Source organism: Pituophis catenifer, unplaced genomic scaffold (assembly GCF_029215685.1).
Source record: "Pituophis catenifer annectens isolate HBS135680 unplaced genomic scaffold, rPitCat1.0.hap2 SCAF_2, whole genome shotgun sequence".
Classification (NCBI taxonomy): domain Eukaryota; kingdom Metazoa; phylum Chordata; class Lepidosauria; order Squamata; family Colubridae; genus Pituophis; species Pituophis catenifer.
Genome location: NW_027256882.1, coordinates 7,704,940 through 7,724,244, shown reverse-complemented (window position 1 = coordinate 7,724,244; position 19,305 = coordinate 7,704,940). Strand labels below are relative to the sequence as shown.

At 44.9% G+C, this 19,305-nt stretch overlaps 1 pseudogene; it reads right to left on the bottom strand.

Moving 5' to 3' along the window:
* Positions 1–273: 273 nt before the first annotated feature.
* Positions 274–19,049, bottom strand: LOC139309796 (vomeronasal type-2 receptor 26-like; annotated as a pseudogene).
* Between the last annotated feature and the right edge of the window lie 256 nt (positions 19,050–19,305).

Genomic DNA, 19,305 nt, shown 5'->3' with positions numbered 1-19,305 from the left:
GAGTGGGCGGTACAGAAATATGATTAATAAAATAAATAAATAAATAAATAAATAAATAAATAAATAAATAAATAAATAAATAAATAAATATTATTAATTTATTTTATTGTTTGATTATTATCTTGGATTTCAATTTGATTAAGGTAACTGTTTTTATTTCCTTGGATTTTAAATAACCATATTGTCAAACAGAGACAAACGAAGCATACAAACCAACAACAATGGCAATCAATAACGAATGATGAGCTGTGAGAGTAAGAAATAATTTCATTATCAAGTCCCTACTTTTATCATTAAATGTTCCTTAGTATTTAGATCTGGTCTAAGGATAATAATGTAGCACTTGGGGAAGAAGATGCAACCCAACAGCCCAGCACCGGAGGCCAAGATGGAGAAGACCTGCACGGCCACCATGGACTTTCCTTTGGCACTCAGGTAGGTGGGCAGGAAGGAGATCCAGACACTGCAAAAGACCAGCATACTGAAGGTGATCAGCTTGGCTTCATTGAAGGCCCCAGGCAGGTTTCTGGCCAAGAAAGCTACTGTGAAGCATATGATAGCTAGGAAACCCATGTAGCTCAGGACAACATAAAACATGATGACAGAGCCTTCGTTGCATTGCAGGATGATCTCTCCAGGCTGGGAGTGCATGTCAGAGTCCAGGAATGGGGGAGAAACTCCCAGCCACATGGCACAGATGAAAATTTGGCCAGCAGAACAAGAAAGGATAATGGAGTTGGCCAAGCTCTTCCCCAACCATCTTCTCATCCTGTGGCCTGGTTTTGAAGCCAGGAAGGCCAGCATCACTGTGATAGTTTTGGCCAACACAGAAGACACAGCTATTGAGAAGACAATGCTGAACATTGTTTGTCGGAGAAGACAGGTGCCTTTCCTTGGTTGGCCAATGAAGAAAAAGGAGGACAAAAAGCAAAGCAGGAGGGAGACCAGGAGGATGTAGGAGAGGTCCCGGTTGTTGGCTTTGACAATGGGAGTTTCTAGGTATTGCAGAAATATGATTAAAACAAGGCCTGTGATTAGGAACAAGAGTAGGGCAAATGACACAAGGATGATTCCCACATATTCTTCATATGACAGGAAGATTATTTTTTTGGGGATACATTGGACTCTGTTCTTGGTTGGATATTGATCATCTGAGCACTTGGTGCATTTTTCAGTATCTGAAAAAACAAAGTAATATTTCTTTTATTGTCTTTCAAATGTCAAGAAAACCTTTGGATGAGATATGATACTGAGGGACAGGAAAGTCTCACTAATGGTATATTCTCACACTCTAGCAAAAAAAATCCCTAATACATACAACCTATAAAAACAACAACAACAACAAAATTAAATTAAACTATAAGAACAAGAACAACAAAATAAAATTAAAAGAAGAAATATCTGGTGCCACAACCTTCCTTCTCTGACAAAATCCATCAGATTCTTATTTTCACTGAGCTTACAATAGCCCAAGTGCCTGGGAGATGTAGCAAGTCTCCAGAGGTTTTGTTGGTGGGCTATTGAATGTTTTAGAGAACAGATCTTTTGCATGCCAATTATATCTGGTCATTCATTCATTTATTCATTCTTTTTTTTTTTGGCCTTGCTTTAGAGGAGGAAAACAAGAAAAAAACTCTGCCTCTGCCTCCCAGCATCCATCTGGTATTCATCTGGCTAGCTTCCTTGCAGCAAACAGCCAACAGCTTGTTCAGCTTCAGCATGTTATCGCAGCCCCAGCATGTGGTTCGTCGGGCTCTGCTCTGTTGTGCTTACCACTGATTGGTGGTTGGATCGGCCTCCTGGAATACCGCCAATCAGCTATTCTAGACTGTGGATTACCACTGCTGCTTATTGCTACCCATTCGCTGCCACTGATCACCGCCACCCGTTCTCCGCCAACCATTTTCTGTGGCCTGTTTGCTGCCAATCACCACAGCCTGTTCGTCAACATCCATCAGCGAACAAGCGGCAGTGAATGGGCAGTGGCAAAAGGGCGATGATAGGCAGTGGTGATGGTGGTGATCCCCACAAACCTAGAACCTAGATCAGTGGTATTCCGGGAGGCCTATCCAATCGCCAATCAGCTGCTCAGCAGTGAAGGCTCCAGTATCAGCCGCTTCCCCTCCACCATCCATTAGGTTCCTACTTCATCCTTCAAGATCTTTTTCTTCCCCCTACCATTAGGGAAGAAATTGGACACCATGAAAATTAAAAACACAACCATCAAACTTATATGTCTCTTTAAGATGTACATTGATACAAGTGGTCTGGATGAACCCAGTAGGTTTCCTTATGGTGTCACCTGCCTTCCTGAGTGGAGATGGTCCCCTCTGGACAAGGAATGCAGTCGTAGCAGCAAAATGGCTCTCCTTCTTGAGCCTTCTTGACAAATCCAGGTTGACATTTTTCTACACATTGGGACTGAGGCAGAGACTGAGAAGAAAAAGAAGAAATGTGAAAGAAAATATGTTGAGACTCATCATCCATGTAAGATGGAGATAGATATGAACCAAGTAGTCTATGGGCTTCACATAGGCAAATATGAAATCTCTGAATACTTCCAAATGGTTACAGGAGATACAATTGCAGGCAGGTGCCTCATTTAGGTCCTCCTTTTTTCTTGGGGCATATCGGATTGCAAACAAAAGTACCTTTTTATTTACTAAAGTCTGGAGGGCTGAAATAGAGAAAATATTTAAGCATCAAGTAACAACCAGGGGTTTCTACCTCATGGTGGAATTAACACATTCCTTTATTCTTCATATAGGCGTGATTTTAAAATAAGATATGCACTCATACTAAGTTGTAAAGTAAACTTTACTGTAAAAGATTTATTAAGTTTTTATTCCATTAGATTTATTAGAATAAAACTGTGATGAAGAAAGAAAATTCTGATCTGGAAGCAGACATTCTGTGAACTCCGGAACTTAAAATTTTAAAATTTTACAAGAATTTTAAACTACGAGGTCACGGACAACGCAGCAAATTCCAATGGCTGACAGGTTAACATCATCCCCCACTGATAAGCAAGCTAGGAGGGAGGAAACAGTAGGAATCAAGCCTCCTGTTGTGGCTCCGTTGCCTGAGCCTGGGCTATCGACAGATGCAGACTCTGAGAGTGAGGGAGAGGAGTTGGCAAGGCCTCCCTCTCCAGGACCCTCCTCTCTGGCAATGCCTCCAGAGGACACCGAAGGCCAAAAGATAGGCCCAGAGCCAAGCATGTCCCCACAGCCACAGGTGGACAGCGACGAGGGAGATAAGTGCAGGCTGGACCCTCGGCAGAGGTTCAGGGAGAAGCGTGCGCAGCAGAGGGGAAGGTGTGCCAGAGATTAGCTGAGTCACTGGACCACACCCCACAGGGTATAAATGTGGGTGTGGTGGCCGGTTCAGTTTGTGATGAGGAAAAACTAGGAATAATCCATGATCTCTGCGTTACTGGACTTCTGCCTGCCTTGTCGGACTGCATTTGGACTAATCCTTATATTGCGGAAACTTTGCCTGCTTTATCAGAATGCTTGCAGTCTAATCTTTGTTTTGTGTGAGTAAAGTCTGAATTGGCAGCTAGCCACTTGGTTGCTGCCAGCTTTATCTTCAAAGATTTTGTCGTGTGGCTTAATTAACTCTGGGCCATCCGTGAGGGTGCGTGTGTGGGACGGGGACAGAACACTCCATCATCCAGCATGACAACAGCAAAAACAACACAGCTGATTACAAGTAGTAGACGGCTGAAAGGGCCTATTACAAGTGCAAGGGCCAAATTGATTAATGGCATATAAAGGCAGAGATCTCTGTAATGGTAGTTAAATACTCTGACGTTGTTAGCAGATGGCTGACGAAAGCTTAGTAAAATAAAATTCTTTTAAGATTTTAAAATTTTAAGTTCCAGAGTTCGCAGGATGTCTGATTCTTTCTTTACTAATATACCTGGAACTCGTATTTTTAGAATAGTTTGATATATATATATATATGTGTGTGTGTGTGTGTGTGTGTTTGTGTGTGTGTGTGTGTGTGTGTGTGTGTGTGTATTAAATTTAAACTAAAATTAAAACTGACTTACTAGTTTCTAAATCTATAGTGAGATGAGATGGAGGCGAGGTCATAAGAACATGTCCCTCAAAAAGGGTGAGTCAGGCATATATGAGCCAGTGGTGGGTTTCAGTTACCTTTGCTACCAGTTTGCATATGCTGAGCATATTTGATGACATCTGGGCGGGTGGGCAGAGCCTCCCACCGCCACTGCTACAGGTTCGCCCGAACTGGGGTGAACTGTTAGCAACCCACCACTGGTATGAGCCCTGTGTGGGAAAGGGATATCCAACACAAGTTCCTTTCTCTTGAAAGACTACAATCAAGTGACAAAAACTCACAGAGAAACACACACACTCATATTTATTATTAGTTTGATTTGGTCCCCCTCCGTGTGTCCTTAGGTAGCTAACAGTCAAGATAAACAATTGCACTGAAGGGAATTTCAGATGAAGTACACTTTTACAAGCCAATGCCAAAATCTAAGTAATATTTCCCTCAAAATTGTCCCTTATTGCTTCTCATATCAGGATTATTGTTATTTTTTTTTGCACCAAAGTCATGCTTCAGTACTTCAGTTTTCAAGCCATTATCATGAGCAGCAAATAAAGGTACTGAATCAATGACTAAATAAGCTCACATCAGACCAGTCATTATAATTTCATGGGAACTGAAAGCCTTGGACCTCCTTCCTCAATTCCACTATCCCAGCGGGGTTAAAGAGAGGCATGTATAACTATGGTCTCAGCTAATTAAAAGCATCACAGACTCTAGACCTGCAATTTTAGGAGACCCTGACTCCAACCAGGACATGATAAAGCTTATTTCCCAATTGAGCCAACAGGACCGCCATTCAATCTTGATTCCATTTCATCAGATTCAGCCCAAACCTGAGGTCAACAGAATTGATTCATCTTTGATAATTGAAGACAAGGAACAAGTGTACCAGAAGCTATTAACATGAAAATCTTCAGCATATGAGGCCCTCTCTCACCTGTTTTATGGTGTTAAATTGCAGGAAGGATATTAAATGGCAATGATTTGTGTCCTAAATAATTATCACCCCAAATCTCATTTTGGATATAGTTGAATCAGTTTACAACAGTACTCAGCATTATAGCATCTGAAGGATATCTTGGTCAATAGAACTGAAGCCTCCCTATCTGTCTAAGAAAATAATAAATGTTTTAGTCCACACATTCAATTCTCAGTGAAGGTTACCCACCTTCTTGACTAGGTTTAGTCCACTTGAAATGGGTCCTAATTATTTGGAAAAAAGAGAAAAGACATCAATATTTCCCCCACCTTGTTGAGCAACTTTAGCTGTGACAAAGCATCTTGGTTGATTCTAAGTCTCTGCCTTTCAAAACTCCCCAATTTCTTGTTGATGGTATTGTCCTTGGGCAAAACCACCCTACTAATGATGTCCAGATCTGCTACAACATCTCCATTTTGATCCAAGTACACTTTTAGCAGAGAAAGATTGTACAATTCCTTCTGTTTTAGGAATGGATGAAACTACAATGGAAACATCCAGGAATTTTAAAAACAGAAATCTTGGTTTCTAATTCTTATGTCTTTTTACATTTGAATCTTTCTTCTATGGTTTTTTAACTTGCAAATATTGTGAGTTGGGAGAACAAGTGTTGCCACTATCTTCAAAACATAAGAACAAAGGTTCAGTAATAGTTGTCAATCATACAATATATTGTCAAAAAGTATAGTGGGAAGGTGTAATTGACAAAATTTGTCAGTTATAGGGAACATTTTAGGAAAGTTCACATATCAGTTGAAGAAAATACCAAATATAACTGGAGTATTCATAAACTCCTTGAAAACAACAGGGAGATTACCAGAAATCAAAGATTTGTTAAGAAGAAAGTTGCAAGGCCAAACTTCATTCAGGTAGAGCAGACAGGAGAAATGATCAGATGAACTAATTTCATTTTATTGTAGGACTATATTATCAGAATCTTGCAAGTAAGTATGGGTGGGTGTTGGCCTTAATGGCCAACCACCCCTGGATTGGGCTTTCCTGTCTCGCTACTCCTACTCTCACCTTAAGGAAGATCTTGTGCCCATGGGTCTATTATCATCTTTATTAACATCTTTATTATTACCGTCGTTATTAACATCTACACTTTGGACACTCTGGACCCCTTATTATGCTCCACTCACGCCCTCGCTGGTAGGAGAGACTGAGCACCATTTGAGAGAGCTGAGGGATTTTCCACATCCCAACGGAGAGGATAGAACATTGCTCCTGTTAACTTCGTAACGGGACCGGCCATCGTGGGAGGATGGTTGGCCATTAGCCTCCGTTGGAGAAAAAGAACATTGGACCCTCTCCCTGTCATGAGAGGACAGTGGAGTCCAGCCCTATAAATGGATATTTTGTGATCTTTATGCTCAGTTATCCCTTGGACTATGATAGATTCCCGGACTGGCCTTTCTTTTCCCATCTTTGGTTCCGTTGATGCTCCAAAAAACCGACCTTCTTGCGCTGCGAGACTCCCCCCTCTCGCAGGCCTGGCCCTCCACGTTATCGAGGGCCTATCTTGATGACGGGCTTTGGGACCCCGAGAGATGGCATGCAGCAAAGAGGGGGTTGAGGGGTTTTTTAGCTAAATTTTTAAGGAAAATTTTAAGGGGACCCAGGAGGGCAGGTGGGGGTTGTAAAAGTGGACCTGGGGGGGTCCAGATAGCGACTGCGCGGGATGATGGGTCGATTAGCTGCAGCAGAGGGGTCGCGAAAGGAAATTTAACCGGGGGGCAGTGGGACGATAGAAAGGGCTGTGTAATTGAAATAATGAGTGGGAGGGGTAGGTATGACGGGTGCAGGGGGTCATATCAAGTGTCGGGGGTGCGCACGCGCTGTCTCTGAGCGATTTCGCACTCCGGCCCCCAATGCGTGACTCGTGTCCTGGGCTGTGTAGAGCCTCAGGCCCAGGGTCCGCGGCTGATGTTGTGTAATGCCAGGTCAGTGGTTAATAAAGCCCCCGTCATCTGTGATCTTATTTTGGAGGGGGGTGCAGACCTGGCAGGTATTACGGAGACCTAGTTGGGCCAAGAGGGGGGGGGTCCCCCTCGTCGAGATGTGCCCACCAGGTTTCCGTGCATTTCATCAGCCAACGGCCAAGGGGAGGGGTGGGGGAGTGGCGGTGATCATTAGGGAGAGTCTCTGTCCGAGGGAGACCACTGTTCCTCAGATAGCCGGATGTGAGTCCCTTTGTGTGAAGTGGGGCCGTGAGGTGCAGATGGGTTTGCTGACTACGTACCTGGCTCCCTGCCACGTGGCAGCGACCCTGCCCGGGCTACTCGACGTCATTCCCAGGGGGGTGGTCGATACCCCCAGACTTATTGTCATGGGGGATTTCAACCTCCCATCCGTGGGTGAGGCGTCAGAGGTGGCTCGGGAGTTCATGGCTTCCATGACGGCCTTGGACCTGACCCAGTTAGTTCAAGGCCCCACTCACATAGGAGGACACACTCTGGACTTGATTTTTATCTCTGGTCAGTGGTTGAATGATCTTGGTAGAGGGGACCTAGATATTAAACCCTTGTCATGGACAGATCATTCACTCCTTCAACTAGACTTTCCTACCACCTGCCCCTGCCGCAGGGAGACGGAACCGACCAGATGGTTCCGTCCCAGGCACCTGATGGATCCCGAAAGGTTCCTGACGGAGCTTGGGCCATTTCCTGAGACTCTAACACACGACTCGACTGAAGAGCTGGTGGCCGCCTGGGAGAGGGCGGCCGCTGGAGCTTTGGACCGCGTCGTGCCTTTGCGGCCTCTGACCTGATGCCGATCTCAATTAGCTCCTTGGTTCTCTGAGGAGCTGAGAGAGATGAAGCGTTGGAAAAGACGCCTAGAGAGTATTTGGAGGACTAGTCAATCCGATTCCGACCGGACACAGGTGAGGTCTTATATCAAGACCTACCTAGTGGCGATAAAAGCGGCAAAATCTAACCATTTTTCCACTCTTATCGCATCTGCAGAGAACCGCCCAGCCGCCCTGTTTAGGGTGACCCACTCCCTTCTTCGGGGGGGGGAGTGCGGGAAGATCCCTTGCAGGGTCGTGCTGAGGATTTTGTGCAATTCCTGCACGATAAAGTCGCTCGGATTCGGGATGGCTTGGACTCCGATTGGATGAGTCCACGGGAGGAGACCGGGGCAGGTCTTGAGAATGTTATCTGGGAGGAGTTTGATCCTGTGACTCCCGAGGATGTGGACAGGGTTCTGGGTAAGATTAGTGCCGCCACGTGTTTATTGGACCCGTGTCCCTCCTGGTTGGTACTGGCCTCCCGGGAAGTTACACGAGGCTGGCTCCAGGGGATTATAGGTGCTTCTCTGAGTGAGGGTGCCTTTCCTGCTGCCTTGAAAGAGGCGGTAGTGAGGCCCCTCCTCAAGAAGCCTTCCCTGGACCCGGCTGAATTAGCCAACTATCGTCCAGTCTCCAACCTTCGTTTTGTGGCGAAGGTTGTTGAGAGCGTGGTGGCACGACAACTTCCCCGGCACCTGGATGAAGCTATCTATCTAGACCCGTACCAGTCGGGCTTCAGGCAGGGGTACAGCACAGAAACGGCATTGGTCGTGCTGGTGGATGATCTCTGGAGGGCTCGGGACAGGGGTTGCTCCTCAGTCCTGGTCCTATTAGATCTCTCAGCGGCTTTTGATACCATCGACCATGGCATCATGCTGCAGCAATTGAGGGGGTTAGGAATAGGGGGCACCATTTTGCGGTGGTTCTCCTCCTTCCTCTCCGACCGCTCACAGTTTGTGTTGGCAGGGGGACAGAGGTCGACCTCGAGGCGTCTCGCATGGGGAGTGCCACAAGGGTCAGTCCTCTCGCCCCTCCTGTTCAACATTTATGTGAAGCCGCTGGGTGAGATCATCCGTGGTTTGGGGGTGCAGTGCCATCTTTATGCTGATGACACTCAGCTGTACATCTCCACCCCAGACCACCCCAACGATGTCCTTGAAGTGATGTCCCAGTGCCTGGAGGCCGTGCAGGTCTGGATGGGGAGGAACAGGCTCCGACTCAACCCCTCCAAGACTGAGTGGCTGTGGCATCCTGATATAGCCAGCTGGTGCCATCGCTGGTTATTGGGGGCGAGACATTGGCCCCCACGGAGAGGGCGCGTAACGTGGGTGTCCTCCTGGATGCACGGCTGTCTTTAGAAGAGCATATGACGGCCGTGGCCAGGGGGGCTTTCTATCAGGTTTGCCTGATACGCCAGTTGCGCCCCTTTCTGGATCGGGACTCCTTATGCACAGGTCACTCATGCCCTCATCACTTCCTGCCTGGATTGCTGCAATGCTCTCTACAAGGGGCTCCCCTTGAGGAGCACCCGGAGGCTCCAACTGGTGCAGAATGCAGCTGCGTGGGTACTTATGGGGACGACATGGTGCTCCCATGTAACACCTCTCCTGTGCGAGCTGCATTGGCTTCCAGTGGTCTTCCGGATGCGCTTCAAGGTATTGGTTCTCATCTTCAAAGTGCTCCATGGCTTAGGGCCCAGTTATTTACAAGACCACCTTCTGCCACCAATAACCTCCCACCGGCCAATACGCTTCCACAGAGAGGGTCTCCTCAGGGTGCTGTCGGTTAGGCAATATCTACTAGTGACCCTCCGGGGAAGAGCCTTCTCTGTGGGGGCACCCGCCCTCTGGAATGAGCTACCCCCAGGGATACGACAATCCCGGATCTCCAAACCTTTCGCCGGGCTCTGAAAACGTTCCTATTTCGGCAAGTCGGGCTGGCTTAAATTTTTTTATTGGTGAATTTTATGGGTAAGGGGTTTTAAATTGGGGAAAGCCATTATGGATTTAATTTTATTTTAAATGTATTTTAATGTTTATATTGTATATTTTTAATCTTGGCTGTTCACCGCCCCAAGTCCTTTGGGAGAGGGGGCTGTATAAACATTAAATAAATAAATAAATAAATAAATAAATAAATAAATAAATAAATAAATAAATAACGGGGGGGGGGGGAGTGCGGGAAGATCCCTTGCAGGGTCGAGCTGAGGATTTTGTGCAATTCCTTCACGATAAAGTCGCTCGGATTCGGGAAGGTTTGGACTCTGACTGGATGAATCCAGGGGAGGAGATGAGGGTAGGTCTTGAGAATATTATCTGGGAGGAGTTTGATCCTGTGGCTCCCGAGGATGTGGACAGGGTTCTGGGTAAGATTAGTGCTGCCACATGTTTATTGGACCCATGTCCCTCCTGGTTGGTACTGGCCTCCCGGGTGGTTACACGAGGCTGGCTCCAGGGGATTATCAGTGCTTCTCTGAGTGAGGGTGCCTTTCCCACCGCCTTGAAAGAGGCGGTGGTGAGGCCCCTCCTCAAGAAGCCGTCCCTGGACCTGGCTGAATTAGCTAACTACCGTCCGGTCTCCAACCTTCATTTTGTGGGGAAGGTTGTTGAGAGTGTGGTGGCACGACAGCTTCCCTGGCACCTGGATGAAGCTATCTATCTGGACCCGTACCAGTCAGGCTTCAGGCAGGGGTACAGCACAGAAACGGCATTGGTCGTGCTGGTGGATGATCTCTGGAGGGCTCGGGACAGGGGTTGCTCCTCAGTCCTGGTCCTATTAGATCTCTCAGCGGCTTTTGATACCATCGACCATGGCATCATGCTGCAGCATGAGGGGTTAGGAAGGGGGGGCACCATTCTGTGGTGGTTCTCCTCCTTCCTCTCCGACCATTCGCAGTTTGTGTTGGCAGGGGGGCAGAGGTCGACCTCGAGGTGCCTCACATGGGGAGTGTCACAAGGGTCGGTCCTCTCGCCCCTTCTGTTCAACATTTATGTGAAGCCGCTGGGTGAGATCATCCGTGGTTTTGGGGTGAAGTGCCATCTGTACGCTGATGATACTCAGCTGTACATCTCCACCCCAGACCACCCCAACAATGCCCTTGATGTGATGTCTCGCTGCCTGGAGGCCGTGCAGGTCTGGATGGGGAGAAATAGGCTCAGACTCAACCCTTCCATGACCGAGTGACTGTGGCTTCTGGCGTTCCGGTATAGTCAGCAGGTGCCATCGCTGACTATTGGGGGTGAATCTTTACCCCCCACAGAGAGGTCTCACAATCTGGGTGTCCTCCTGGACTCACGGCTGTCTTTAGAAGAGCATCTGATGGCCGTAGCCAGGGGGGCTTTTTGTCAGGTTTGCGTGATCCGCCAGTTGCGTCCCTTTCTGGACCGGGACGCCCTGTGCATGGTCACTCACGCCCTTGTCACCTCCCGGCTGGACTATTGTAATGCTCTCTACATGGGGATCCTCTTGAAGAGCACTCGGAGGCTCCAACTGGTCCAGAATGCAGCCACACGGGTGGTTATGGGTGCACTCCGTTACGCACACATAACACCTCTCCTGCGTGAGCTGCACTGGCTCCCAGTGGTCTTCCGGGTGCAATTCAAGGTGTTGGTCACCACCTTTAAAGTGCTCCATGGCATAGGACCAGGGTATCTATGGGACCGCCTTCTGCCACCGATAACGTCCCACTGACCAGTCCGCTCCCACAGAGAGGGACTCCTCAGGGTGTCGTCGGCCAAGTTATGTCGGCTGGCAACACCCAGGAGGAGAGCATTCTCTGTCGGAGTTCCTGCCCTTTGGAACGAACTGCCCCCGGACATCCGTACAATCTCTGACCTTCGGGTCTTCCGATGTGCCCTTAAGACCCTACTGTTCCGACAGGCGGGGCTGTTTAATTGAATGATTTTAAATTGGGGTTTTAAATGTTGTGGTTTTAAAATTCGGCCAAACTATTTAATGATTTTAATTAATTTTAATTATGATATTTGTATATTTATGTTTTTAAACCGGCTGTACACTGCCCCGAGTCCTTCGGGAGAAGGGCGGTATATAAATAAAATTATTCTATTCTATAACTAAGTGGATGCATCTTTAAAATTGTACTCAAATATATTTTAATTTTATTGATAAAATTGGTGAGTTATGAAAAACAATTGGACCTTGGTTATTGATTCTTCTATATTTTCATTAATAAAGGAAGTAGATAAACTATGTCAGATTATTCATGAAGTGGCAGAGACATGGTAACAAGGTCAGCCAATGAATAGGCATAGCAACTAAATCAGCCAATTGGGAGCTGAGACAGACTGGAGCCAGTGCATGTCTTAATCTGCAGCTTCTGAATCTGTGCAGAGAATTGAAACTGAAAGTAAGCAGTCCGTGTGTGCTTGTCTGCTCTGCTGAAATGAAACTAACTGTTCTCTCCTGCCTTGTGTTGTAACTGCTACTATGTTGAAAAAGAATCAACTATTAGTATTGTAAATATTTCATTTGTTATTACGTATATAAAGAAGTTAATGAATCCAGCTGAATCACTTATCTGTGTGTGCTTCTGGATTTGATTTTTGTTAGAAACTCTGATAAACTATGATTTTGGGCTGGAAAAATTATAATAATGCTTGAACAAAATTATTTTGATCTCCTTTAATAAATTCCCAGCTTTCACAAAATAAAAGTATGATAGAGAGAGGTGCTTAAGTAAAGTTCAGTTGGAAGCTAATTTTTAGCATCTAGGACTAGATACATGATTGTATCTTGGATAACAACAAATGAATGGCAGCCACAATCTTTATCTTTCTTTAAGATTTCATTTGTAGTTTTTCTCACATTATTCTGTATGTAGGTGGGTTACTGGTTATAATAAAGTAGTAGTAATATTTTAATGATATGATAATAACCATGTTATTACTTTGACAATAATGTCATTAATGATCCAGTGGAATCATACCAGGTTCTCTTGTAGGAAACATTTGTAGAAGACATTGCACAAAATATTCATCAGCTTTAGGCAAGGACAAAAAAGGCAAGGAAGAGCTCAAAGGAGCTGCTTTTAGCCTTGAGGAAAGACAACAAGGAGGAGAGCCATGTTGGTTTACAGGGAGCTTAAAATCAGAAGGAATCTGGGAACAATTTATTTATTTATTTATTTTATTTTATTCGGCTTATATGCCGCCCTATCTCACAATGGACTCAGGGCTGTCACAACAATAAAACACAAGCCACAATAAAAATAAAGACTAAAATCTAAAAAATTTAAAATTAACCCATTAAAACCCTTAAAGCCCCGTCATCAGAGCAGGTCAAGGGATTTGAAAAGCCAAGTTTTTAATTCCCGGAGGAAGGTGCAAAGGTCAGGCGCTAGTCGGAGCTCCAAGGGGAGTTGATTCCAGAGGGTGGGCGCCCCAACCGAGAAGGCTCTACTCCTGGGGGCCGCCAGCCGCCACTGTCTAGCCGACGGCACCCTGAGTAGGCCCTCTCTATGGGCACGAACCGGGCGATGGGATGTTGTTGCTGGCTGTAGGTGGTCCGCCAAATATACTGGTCCTAAGACATGTAGGGCTTTATAGGTCAACACCAGCACCTTGAATCTCACCCGGAGGGCAACCGGTAGACAATGCAAACCGCGCAGGAGGGGTGTAACATGGGAGTATCGGGATTCTCCCATCACAACCCGCGCGGCCGCATTTTGAACCAGCTGAAGCCTCCGAGTGGTCCTCAAGGGCAGCCCCACGTAGAGAGCATTGCAGTAGTCAATCTGTGAGGTGACCAGCGCATGAGTAACTGTGCGTAGGGCATCTCGGTCCAAGTAGGGACGCAACTGGCTCACCAGATGTATCTGGGCGAATGCCCCCCTGGTCACGGTCGTTATCTGGTCTTCTAAGCTCAACCGTGAATCCAGAAGGACACCCAAGTTGCGCACCCTGTCTATAGGCGGCAAAATTTCACCCCCTATAGTCAGTGATGGCACCTCTCTCCTGAACCGAGATGCCGGTACCCAAAGCCACTCGGTCTTGGCCGGGTTGAGTTGCAATTTGTTTCTACCCATCCAGACCCGTACCGCTTCCAGGCACTGGGCCATCACATCGAGGGCATCACTAGGTTGGTTCGGGGTGGAAATATAAAGCTGAGTATCAATGTTTTGAATATACAAGTTGTTCTTGCAATAAGTTAACAGATGTTGTACAGAAGCTTAAGATCTTAAACAACCAAGCTCAGAGAGCCCCAAAGACTCTGAAAAGGAATTTAGTTTGATGGATCCTTGTTGGGACCCCATACCTTCCACGGTTGCAGCCTTGGAGTCCTCAACCTCTCTTCTCCCTCCTTCCTTCTCCTCTTGACATTGGACATTGCAGCGTTTATGGCATGGGCCAGAATCTTAATGACACTATAATTAATGCCTGGATTTCCGATCCGCATTCTGTTCTTTTTCTTTTTGGTATCCAGTGGTGTTTTTTGGGTGCATCTTCTCTGACCTTTGACAGAAAAGTTACTTTTTGAAACAGAACATTGAAAATACTCATCTTGAAACTCAGGCTCCGCAAAGAAAGGATCTTTATAGGCATTATCTTTTTGCCAACTCTTTTTCCACTGAGGCGGAAAGCTCCAAATACTATGGACGTATTTGAGACGCCTGTCCTTTGTTATTGGAAACACTCCAATTGTTGTCATGATCCAAACTTTCCCTTCAATTGGTCCTGGCAAACCTTCAAGTGCTGAATGGAAAGGAAGAATTCTAGTAAAAATGGGATCAAATTCTATGAAGTGAACAAAGACATTGACTTTTTTCCACTTGGAGAGGGCACCCCTGAGAGGTGCTGTATGTCCAGTCATTGAGAATTGTTGTGATATAACAACACAAATTCTATTCTTGACAAGCATAGGAGTAAAAGTCCTCATGAAATTCTCCCCGTTCTCTGTGTCTGGAGCAAAGAGACCAATCAGGATCCATCCAAAATGGAGGAGCAGTTGAACAATTCCTGGGTACTGGAAATCGCCTTTGGGGAGCATCGGATTGAAAAAGGGGAATTGACTTTTATCATTCAGAGCCTCTGAAGCAATTCTATTACTGAGCTGTAAAAAGCAATGAAATGCTGGTTATATTTGGGGTCCTACCAACTTCCAATTTTTAGCTTTTAGTGAATCCAACTTTTTTCTCATGCACATATCCTGTTTCCCCAAAAATAAGACCTAGCATGTTTTTTTTTACGTATGTGCCTAATATAAGCTCTGCCCCCAAAATAAGCCCTACTTAAATGCCCATGCAGACAGTTGGCCGCCCATTCTGTCTGGGCAAGCAGAAGAAGTGGGCCGGCGGCCTTGCAGAGTCATGCTGGAAGGGGCTGCCGGAGCTGTTGATGTGAGGTGAGGCAGGTGTTGGGCATGAGTGGCCTGGCCTTTGGTCTACATAAGCTCCTTTAATGTTGAGGGAGCCAAGATCTAGTCACAGAGAAAAATACCCCAGGTAAGAAAAGGTATGAACTTGCTCTATTGGCTCATCATCGAATAGCCCTATATGGCAATGACATCATTTTCCAAAGACTATAACCTTTGACTTTGGCTTATCAATAATCAGATAATTCTTATGAGAATAGGAGTCCAGTCTTCTCGTATTTACGAGACCGCCTTCTGCCACCAGTAGCCTCTCACCGACCAGTACGCTCCCATAGAGAGGGGCTACTCAGGGTTCTGTCGGCCAAACAATGTCGACTGGCGGCCCCCCAGGGGGAGAGCCTTCTCTGTGGGGGCACCCGCCATCTGGAACGAGCTCCCCCCGGAGATACGGAGGATCCCGGACCTGCGTGCTTTTCGCCGTGCAATCAAAACATTTCTTTTTCAGCAGGCCGGCCTGGCCTAACCTCTATTTTAAACTTTTTTAAAAAATTAAATTTTAAATTTGTCTTAAGAATTTGGGGTGTTTTAAATTTCGTTTTCCGGGCCAAATTATTTAATTGTATTTTAATGCTTTTTAACATTTGTATTATATGTATTTTATCTGGCTGTTCACCGCCCTGAGTCCTTCGGGAGTAGGGCGGTATACAAATTCAATTAATAATAATAATAATAATAATAATAATAATAATAATAATAATAATAATAACAACAACAACAACAACAACAACAACAACAACAACAACAACAACAGTATATGAAACCCAAATGTCATATGGGCAGTACCTTGTCTTACCTTTTGGTAAGGATCAGTCCTACTTCTTATGGCTCCATTGATCCTAAAACAGGGTACCCCAATCTATGGGCCACACCTACTAGTGTCGCTGTGAGAAATTTGCAACCGGGATGCAGAAACAGCCAGCAAGTGCTAATGTTCATAGATGCATCCTCACTTGGCCTCTTGGATGGAACCATCCCCTCTGCTCCTCCACCCCACCCCCGGTGTACAAAGCTAAAAACATTAGGCAACTCTGTCTTAAAACACACTCTCAAACAAATGAACGTAGAATATGGAATAATTGGGACAGAAGGGATCTTTAAGGTCTTCTGGTGCAGCCCTCTTCTCACATAGCAGATCATATGTCATTCCAGACAAAATGAATGTCCAGCTCTTTTTGAAAACCTCCAGTAATGGAGCATGCACACCATCATGAGGCAAGCTGTCCCACTGATTAATTTATTTTATATTTTTATATTATTGATTGATTGATTGATTGATTGATTGATTGATTGATTTGTTTGTTTGTTTGTTTGTTTTGTTTTATTTTATTTATATTCCGCCCTATCTCCGCAGGAATCAGGTTGGCTCACAACAATAAAATATCCAATAAAAGTGTGTTAAAATACATGTTAACCCCCCCAGTCCAGGCTGAACAACCATGTCTTTAAGTCGCGGCGGAAGGTGCGGAGGTCAGGGGCAAACTGGAGCCCCAGAGGAAGTTGGTTCCACAGGGTGGGAGCACCCACTGAGAAAGCTCTGTCTCTAGAAGTCGTCAGTTGACACTGTCTAGCCGACGGCACCCTGAGTAGGCCCTCCTTGTGAGAACGCACCGGGTGATGGGGAGCTGTTGCTGGTTGACTAGCACATGAGTAACTGTGCGTAGGGCATCCCGGTCCAAATAAGGGCGCAACTGGCGCACCAGGCAGACCTGGGCAAACGCCCCCCTGGTCACGGCTGTTATATTATATATTATACATTATATATAATTTTTCTCACTGTCAGTGCTTGTAGAAAGGGCTTTGAAAAGGGTCAACATTCTGAGTTCCATTGTAAGGGCAATCACTTTCCTCCATAATATTTCTTGGTTTACTGTGTCAAATGCTATAAAGACAGCAAACCATTATTACCTCTGACTGATATGTTTTTATAGTTAAGGGTTTAAGGCAATGCAATTACCAATAGTAAATCAAATCTGCTTAAAGACTGCTGGAGCTTCTACAAGGAATGCACTTTTCATCCACCTACCCTCAACTCTACTCAAGTGGAAGTTTGCATATAATTTAGTCAGAATAACTGTTAGAGAATGGGCCATGAATAATTAGGGTCCTTTTAATTCCCTTTTTTATACAGTATATATGAACTACAATTGCCATTTTTGACCCAAATGGGTATGGCAATTATTATTTATATGTGTAAACATATTATCATTACTTTGGCTAATATCATTTAGCTAATATTGGCTAATATTGAACATTGGGTGCTATCTAACAAAATGAAATTCAATGATGAAAAAAGTAAGGTTCTACATTTAGGCAAGAAAAACAAAATATACAGGTACCATATATGTGATACCTTGCTCAATAGTAGTAACTGTGAGAGGGATCTTGGAGTCCTAGTGGACAATTATTTAAATATGAGCCAGCAGTGTGCCACAGCTGCCAAAAAATGCAACATAGTTCTAGGCTGCATAAACAGAGGAATAGAATGAAGATCACATGAAGTGTTAATACCACTTTATAATGCCTTGGTAAGGCCACACTTGGAATATTGCATTCAGTTTTGGTCGCCATGATGTAAAAAAGATGTTGAGACTCTAGAAAGAGTGCAGAGAAGAGCAGCAAAGATGATTAGAGGACTGGAGGCTAAAATATATGAAGAACAGTTGCAGGAACTGGGTATGTGTAGTTTAATGAAAAGAAGGACTAGGGGAGACATGATAGCAATGTTCCAAGATCTCAGTGGTTGCCTCAAAGAAGAGGGAGTCAAGCTATTCTCCAAAACACCAGAGGGTAGGACAAGAAGCAATGGGTAGATACTAATCAAGAAGAGAAGCAACTTAGAACAGAACAAAACAGAACAGAACAGAACAGAACAGAACAGAACAGAATAGAATAGAATAACAGAGTTGGAAGGGACCTTGGAGGTCTTCTAGTCCAACCCCCTGCCTAGGCAGGAAACCGTACACCACTTCAGACAAATGGGTATCCAACATCTTATTAAAAACTTCCAGTGTTGGAGCATTCACAACTTCTGGAGGCAAGTTGTTCCACTGATTAATTGTTCTAACTGTCAGGAAATTTCTCCTTAGTTCTATTCTATTCTATTCTATTCTATTCTATTCTATTCTATTCTATTCTATTCTATTCTATTCTATTCTATTCTATTCCACTCCACTCCACTCCACTCCACTCCATTCCATTCCATTCCATTCCATTCCATTCCAAGATAATCGTGAAAGAAATGTCAGCTTTCTATGAGTGCTACACCTTCCTATTGTCCAGAAGAAACTTTGATTGAACACAGAGCCTCCCCTCACCTTCACAAGTGTGAGGTAAAAGCCCTCAAAGCAATGAGGATGGTCTCATGAGTAGATGTTTCCATTTTGATCCTTGCTCCCTCCCCACTGTTACCTAAATCCCCAGCCATGAAATCTTCATAAAGGTCATAACGAAAAGCAGATTTTGAATTCTATAGAGAAGAAGTGGTTGGAGCTATCACTCAAACACCAACACCCCACTCACTTTACCTGATAGAAAAACACAAACACAAACCTGGGCAACTTTGTAGGGGCCGACTAATGTTGACATCTGGACAGAGATGTCTCTCAGAGCTCCATTAACAATCACCAAAAGGTTGTCCTTCCTTCCACAGCTGTAGTTGGGAACATTGGCTTCTCCAGTAGAAAGCACATCTAGCAATGCCTCTGAAGTGCCGAGGGTGTTATCATAGTTGTCATAAATGTTGTAGCCAAGTGTGCAATTGCGCAGGAGCTGGTGATTTTTATTAACCACTTCAATATTGAATATCATGCATAGTATTCTTTTCTTTCTATAATGTAAACTAGTGTAAAACCATCCTCATGTTAATATTAGCATCATCAATAGCAAAAACTATTTTTTCTCTGTTTAATCCTTTTTTTTTCCACAAACTAACTAACTCTTAAACCAATATTGATCCAAAATCAGAGGTACGTGATAGACTCCCATCACCCTTTAATATTTGTGAGTATGGGGAAGATAGCATGGAGATATTCCTCCAAGAGGATTAAAAATAAGACATAAACCA